At 44.2% G+C, this 6472-nt stretch overlaps 1 long non-coding RNA gene across 3 annotated transcripts; it reads left to right on the top strand.

The window, feature by feature from the left end:
- Positions 1 to 1884: 1884 nt before the first annotated feature.
- On the top strand, positions 1885 to 5548 carry LOC123048896 (uncharacterized). 3 transcript variants are annotated; one of them, XR_006423396.1, is made up of 6 exons: positions 1885 to 2209; positions 2311 to 2578; positions 2994 to 3097; positions 3195 to 4067; positions 4553 to 4676; positions 5238 to 5548. It is a non-coding gene; the product is annotated as an uncharacterized lncRNA (long non-coding RNA). The 3 variants fall into 3 exon arrangements; XR_006423395.1 differs by lacking the exon at positions 5238 to 5548 and having other exon boundaries at positions 1886 to 2209; positions 4553 to 4997; XR_006423394.1 differs by lacking the exons at positions 4553 to 4676; positions 5238 to 5548 and having other exon boundaries at positions 1905 to 2209; positions 3195 to 4374.
- Positions 5549 to 6472: the final 924 nt, after the last annotated feature.

Here is a 6472-nt window from a genome sequence, read left to right as displayed (position 1 = left end):
TCGTGGAATTGTCACGTCAGATGTCCTAGTGAAAGGACTTAGTCGTGGAGCCATCGCAACTAGGAAGCTTAAAGGGGTTAATCAGGACAAAGGGCACGAGGTTTATACTGGTTCGGCCCCTTACGGTGAAGGTAAAAGCGTACGATCCAGTTTTGAGTGGGATTGCTTATGTCTCGATTACCAGGGAGCGAATCCGCTTGACCTAGCTCTCGATCTGATGTTACTTGTCCTGAACCGCCGCCGTGTCGTCCCTTTATATACAGAGGTCGACGCCCAGCGGCTCTCAGAGTCCCGGCCGGCTCATAAACAGTGTCCGGCTCGGTCTCTCTCTCTCTATTCTTGCCTTACAATACAAGTTACATACATAGGGCAGTTTATCTCTACGGGCCTTAAGTCGCCTTTGAGCTTGGGCCCTTAACTGAACTGCCATCTTCAAGTGTCGTTCTGGGCTTCATATCTTGACTCGCCATAGGTATAACCCGGCCCCTCCTATGCGGATCATACCTAATAGTTATATCCCCGACAACAGGTACGACAAAAGAAACGCGTTGGTGATTGGGTGGGAGAGGGAAAAGGCAATCGGGGGGTCGGACGAGACTTGCCTGAGCCCCACGCGTGTGCCCATCCGTGCTCCCGCGTACGTGGCTTGATTTGATTGGAGCAAAATAAGATCCTGGCCCACTCCATTAAAATCAGAAGGAGATGATTAGATTAGAAAGAAAAAAGGAAAAAAGACAGCAGTAGAATGAAGCGGGAGCATGGGAGCATGGGAGGGAGCAGGCAAGCACTTTCCCGGGGGGTCGCGTCGGAATCCATTCCTTTTCTCTTCCTCCACACGCATCCTTCTCCTCTCCTCTCTCCCCAAATCACCGCCGCCGCCCGCGACTGAACCCGCCCAGCCAGGGCCGGCCCTGGGCCATGGCGACGAGTGTGACGGCCTAGGGCCCAGCCTCAGCAGGGGCCCATATGTCCCTAGAGAAATAGAGACTAGTACACAAGAGAAGCAGGCCCGACCCATTAAGAAGGAAACAAGTCACGCATGAACAGCAATCCGTAGATCCTTCTCCTTCGCTGGCTCCTTGTATCACGCCCTCCTTCGTCTCCGTTCCCCGTCTTAATTAATTGCCCGAACCTTTCAAAAAAAAATTAATTGCCCGAAGTTCCTAAGAGGCCAGGTCCCAATTCCCAAAGCTAATCAATGAATTTCTTTGATTCCTCGCATCCTCTAAACTGCCCCAAGGGCCCCCGATGGACGGAGGCCAGCCGGCGACACATCCTGGTCCTGGGCCAAGAACGCGAGAACAGCAACCTACACCATGGCCCTCCATCGTCAGAGCCATGGTCAGTGTCCGAGGGCAGGCGATGCAGACGTGAAGTCCAGGAACTGTTCAAGCGAAGCTCCTCCAGGTAATTTTTAGATCTCAATTCTTTGATCTTTGTCTATTTATTTCTGTTATGATGAGTTGACTTAATAATCAAAATTCACCATAAGCCATTGCTGATGTTTAACCTACTTAATTCCTCTCTTTTTTGTACAAATTGCAGTCATGTAAATTCTGCAGGTTGTGTCGTTGCATGAATTTTGATTATTGGATGGATGGAGCATAGAATTTCTTCTAATTTACTCCAAAACCAAGATTCAGGAATTCAGGTGCTCTCTACTTTATTTTGTTTGTAATAATGTTCCAAAAAGCAATTATCATCTGGTTGTGAGAAAAGGAAACACTAACTTGTAAATCAATTAATCAAATCTGAAAACGGTGCTACGTTCTAGACTCTCAACAAATTTGAGTCTATTATAAGGGCCCATTATATGAAACTCGCACAAGGGCCTCTAAGATTCTAGGGCCGGCCCTGCGCCCAGCTCCGCCCACCCTACTCTTCCCGCTTCTCCATGACGTTGGTTCCTCTACACCCCGTCGTCTTCGCTCTGCTCTGCCCGTGGCGGCTGCCATGTCCACTCTTGTGACGTGCCGATATGGTGGCGCTGTGGCCGGGTGTGATCTGGAGAACCAGCGGGCGGTGGTGCACGGCCTGGGCGGCGGCGACCTGCGCGACCCCGGTGCTGCACGGACGCCTCCTTCCCCGTCGCATTGATCCAAGGCGGCTCTCTCCTAGCCAACCTCCAGCGACAAGAAGATGGTAGATGGGTCATGGGAGATGGGGCCACTCGACTCAGCCAAGGCATCGGAGGACCAAATCTGGACCGGTGGGTGTGCCTCCTCCGCCCCTTCTCTCGTTGCTCTGCTTTCCCCATCATTCCTTCTGGCTTCTCGCCTCTTCACACTCCGCTCCTCTTCCTGGCGGCAGAAGCAGTTCACCAGCACGGGCGACTGAGAGATTGGACGAGGAAGCCGAGCCGTTCGCGAGGCTATCGACTCGCCCTTCGCTCGTGGGGCAGAGAATAACCAGGAGGTGGAGCGGTCCACGGCGTCGTCGCCCTCGCCTTCGAGCCATCCATGACGTCGTCGCCATCACCTAGCCACTCACCGCACAGGACGCAGAGATGGGCGAGGACGCCTGTGGGAAGCAGCAGCGGCTCGATGATGACAGGAAGCAACAGTTCGCTCATTCCTAGGTATACTCAGATTGTTGCTCCCACTCCCCTTTCTCCCTCCCTCTCTTGATATTTAAGTCTTTTGATGTGTCTTCGATGGGATCTAGCACTGTTGGATCGCGGTGGCTGGCTCGCTGGCCAAGCGGTCGCCACTCTCCTCCTCATCTTCGATGGCGTGAAGAAGATCGATGTTGAGATGGACGCACGCTGCAGGAACATCAGAGATCCTATATAGATTTTTGCTGAATCCATTTTCCTTTTCTTACTTGCGTTTACACCTCCCTTAACCCGACAAACATTTGGCACCTGAAAAATCCCAACACCTTCAGTTTACAACACCGGAGAACAATTGAAAAATATGTTGAATGACGCGAACAAATAACAATATGCGGGCTTTGATTATCTCCCAAACACATGACCATGTTGTTTATTTCAGGTATGTGAACCCTCTTGTCATCTACATGGATAGCTTTCTGTAATTGTGGCAAGGTGCAGAGATGGTTGTACAGTCGGTTATCCTGTCATTGAAACCATTCATAAGTAAGATACATTTATTTCAGGTCTTGCTTATTATTATTTATGTCTTTCCACATTTTCCTAATTTGCAAAATATGATGCCTTTATCTGGAACATTCAGGGATAACATCTGTCATGTCGTTGAAGCTCCTGCTGAGATACCTGAGAAAATGAAGAAGTTAGCTACCAATGTAGCTGAAAAAAACTATCAAATCATTAGAAGGTGTTGGTGTTTTTGTTGCCGGACTATCTTTAGCAAATGCCAATCCAGTTTGTTCGAACATTTATGCATGTCTTATATAATTGAATCCTCCTATGTTGATGTTGGATCTTTCTCTCATTGATAATTTCACTAGGTTTTATCCAACGAAGTAGCCCCTAGGGCTCACATTAGTGGACACCATATAATCCAGACATGGCACTCTTCACAATACGAGCAACATCTACGTGCTATTCTTGGACTTCCTGTTGGTAACCCTGTAATTAAAGCACCCGCAGCCATAATGAACAAAATCCTGGGCTATGATGAGGTATGTATATATTTGATTTTGTGTTGATTTGCCCTCCATGTTTTGCTATGTTAAACATTGATAGTTAGGTCAATATTTGCTTTATTATTTAGTAACTCATTATTTTTGTAGGCCACCATGTTATTATACTGGTTACCAATTGGTACAATGCAATTTGGGATTTTTTTTTGGGCCCATTAGCTGATTAAGAGGGCGCTAAATATTTCAGGTGCATCAGTCTATTGGCATGCAAAGGCAGGTTCTGCCCACACACATAGATGTTTGTTGCAGAAAGGTTATAATTCTGCTTATTGCATTCTTGTGCCATTGAGTATTATTTAAAGAATTGTTCTTCCACATATTTGGAAGCAAAGTAAGATGGGTCATATTACAATTGTGGGGCGTTAATTATGTGTTCAGTGTAAAAGCACATTTGGACAAGTACACAAGAATTTGTTGTTAGGGTCTACCGACAAAACATGTAGGTGAGGCCATTCATGTACATCATCTTATCTTGTCCTTTCTTTGTTCTGTTTTCCCCTGATTATGCCTGCAATGGAAGTGCTTATTTAGACAGTGCATATTGGAACAAAATTGATCTATTCTGCTTTTCATTTAGACACTGCATCTTTTCCTGTACTTTCTTTGTCCTATTTCCCCCTTCTGTAATGTGAATTTCAAATGGAACAAATAAAATAGTAAATCACCTCCTTGTCAGCAAGAAGTTTCTTGCTGAAAACATTTGGCGACTGATCTGTAACATTAGAAGCCATGTCACTCTTACCATGTTGTGAACAATGCAACATTTCTCTTGCTATTTTGTGTATAAATATTTCATCGGAAGGATTGTGCAACTATGCCTTATATATCATAACTCTTGGATGCAACTGTTTGCACAACTTTTGTGCGAGGATGTATTACTACTTTGATGATAATTTACTTGTTGTTTTTTGTGTGCATTGCATTTCAGATCTGACACATAAAGGCACCTTGCCTTGTATCATGCATTCCGCCCCATAGACATGTTCTTTATCAGATCTGATGGTTCTCTGGTGGTTACATGCCGACTGAATCGAATTGGGTTGGATGCTCAGGTTTCTTGTCAACCATTTAATTTTAAGCATTATCTTTCATGTCATAGGCTATTATGTGCCAATCCCTAATAAAGGAATCTGGTCCAGAATTCTGTGGTGTACAATATCTCAAAAACTCTTTGGAATTGGTAGGTAAAAATTGATTTGTTGTGAGCAGAAAGGATCTTGATATGGTGCTTAAAAGCACTAACCCCGTCCTTATTGTTCACATACAGATTTTTATATTTATTTTAATCGATTCACTTTCGTCGGCATTTTAGCGTGTGTTCCTTTTCATGGCCAGCTTTACCATTTGCTCTAGAAGGAGTTTTTCAACTCGGAAAGAACAAAGGATTTGAGACTGCTTTATCTTTCATGTAATAGTTCAGTTCAACTGTTTGTTTTTTCTGTAGTAGTTCATAATCAGTCTGAACAATAGTACATCAGTAAAAATAATAGTAGTTAATTTAAGACTGCTTTTACCTTTCCTGCAATAATTCAAGGTGATTGTTCTTAGTTTTTTTTCTGTAGTAGTTAATTTGATGATCTAATTTACAAAAAAGCAAGCACCTCTGTTTGTAGGTTGCAGGTTCCAAGGTGTGATCGTTGTCCATTTGTTTGAGGTCGGGCAACAACGATAATTAGCAGCCCTGTATCCTAACCAGGAGAACATCGCTTCCCCAATATTGGTTTTTAGATTATGTTCAGTTAATTAGAAAAATAGTGGGCTTGCTAAAACATCGCAATTTTCCATGTGAGTCGATATGGAATTAACAAACACTATATGCATCAATGTCTATTTAATGGCCTAAAAACACTGGTATGTTTGGATCTAATTTTTCATCTGTACGTATCAGCGGTGAGCTATTCCCACTTGAGGGTGACTATACATCAGTTGCACATTCATGTGTCTTGTGCTTCTTGTTTGAATTGTATAAATCTAGAGCCACCTTACAAAATTGTTCTGATTACTATGACCTATAAAATCTAGAGCTAGCTTATAAAACTATTTTGAAAATAGCTTTGGGCCTTCACATGAGGGAGTAATAGGACACTTTATATTCCTATTTTATTTTTTCTGTATATGTACACTGTTTTCAGAATCTATTCGTTTGCTGGTTGCTGCTGAACCTACTTTCCTTTACGTCCCTTGCTTCCCCAATTACATCATGTTCGGCTTTAACTTCGCTGAATTAGCTCTGATTAATTTTCAGTTGGACAGTTACATTGGAATAGATTCAGCAGCAAATAGATTCTGAAAACAGAACTACATCATGTTTGTGACATCAACATTTTTGCCATGCTAACTGGTTAGTTTAACTTGTTACAGATTGCATTTTATATATTTCTATGTATGCTTCTTTTAACTAACAAACCCGTCTACTGGTATATCGGTAACTATATCTTTTTAACCTTCTTTTGGGACAATGAATCATATTCACCTATTCAGTTGTCCATGATCCATTACAGGAATCACCTTTAAGGTAATCTGTTCATTGTGCATTTTTGGTGAGACTTGCATGCGGGCCATGGGAGGAGCACATGAGAGGCGAAGGCGGCAGTGGCAGCGATTTCGATCTGTGGTACGCCTCCCTACTGAAGCCGGCTGCGTGATCCGTCCGTGCCACAAGACGTCAACTTCCTGACCGTGCTACTGCACCAAGACTTACCCATTCGTATCCCCTTTGGCTTGCCACTAGACTCTCGCTGTCAGGCCAAGAAAGAGGGCGACAGAGAGGGCTCAGCCTCGGTCGTCCGGCAATCACTTAGGATACGTATGTCTCCTCGGTCTATTTCTAGGAATCCTGTATTCTCCA

The sequence above is a fragment of the Triticum aestivum genome, chromosome 2D, assembly GCF_018294505.1.
Source record: "Triticum aestivum cultivar Chinese Spring chromosome 2D, IWGSC CS RefSeq v2.1, whole genome shotgun sequence".
In the NCBI taxonomy this organism is placed as follows: domain Eukaryota; kingdom Viridiplantae; phylum Streptophyta; class Magnoliopsida; order Poales; family Poaceae; genus Triticum; species Triticum aestivum.
This window is presented reverse-complemented; position numbering and strand designations above follow the sequence as displayed.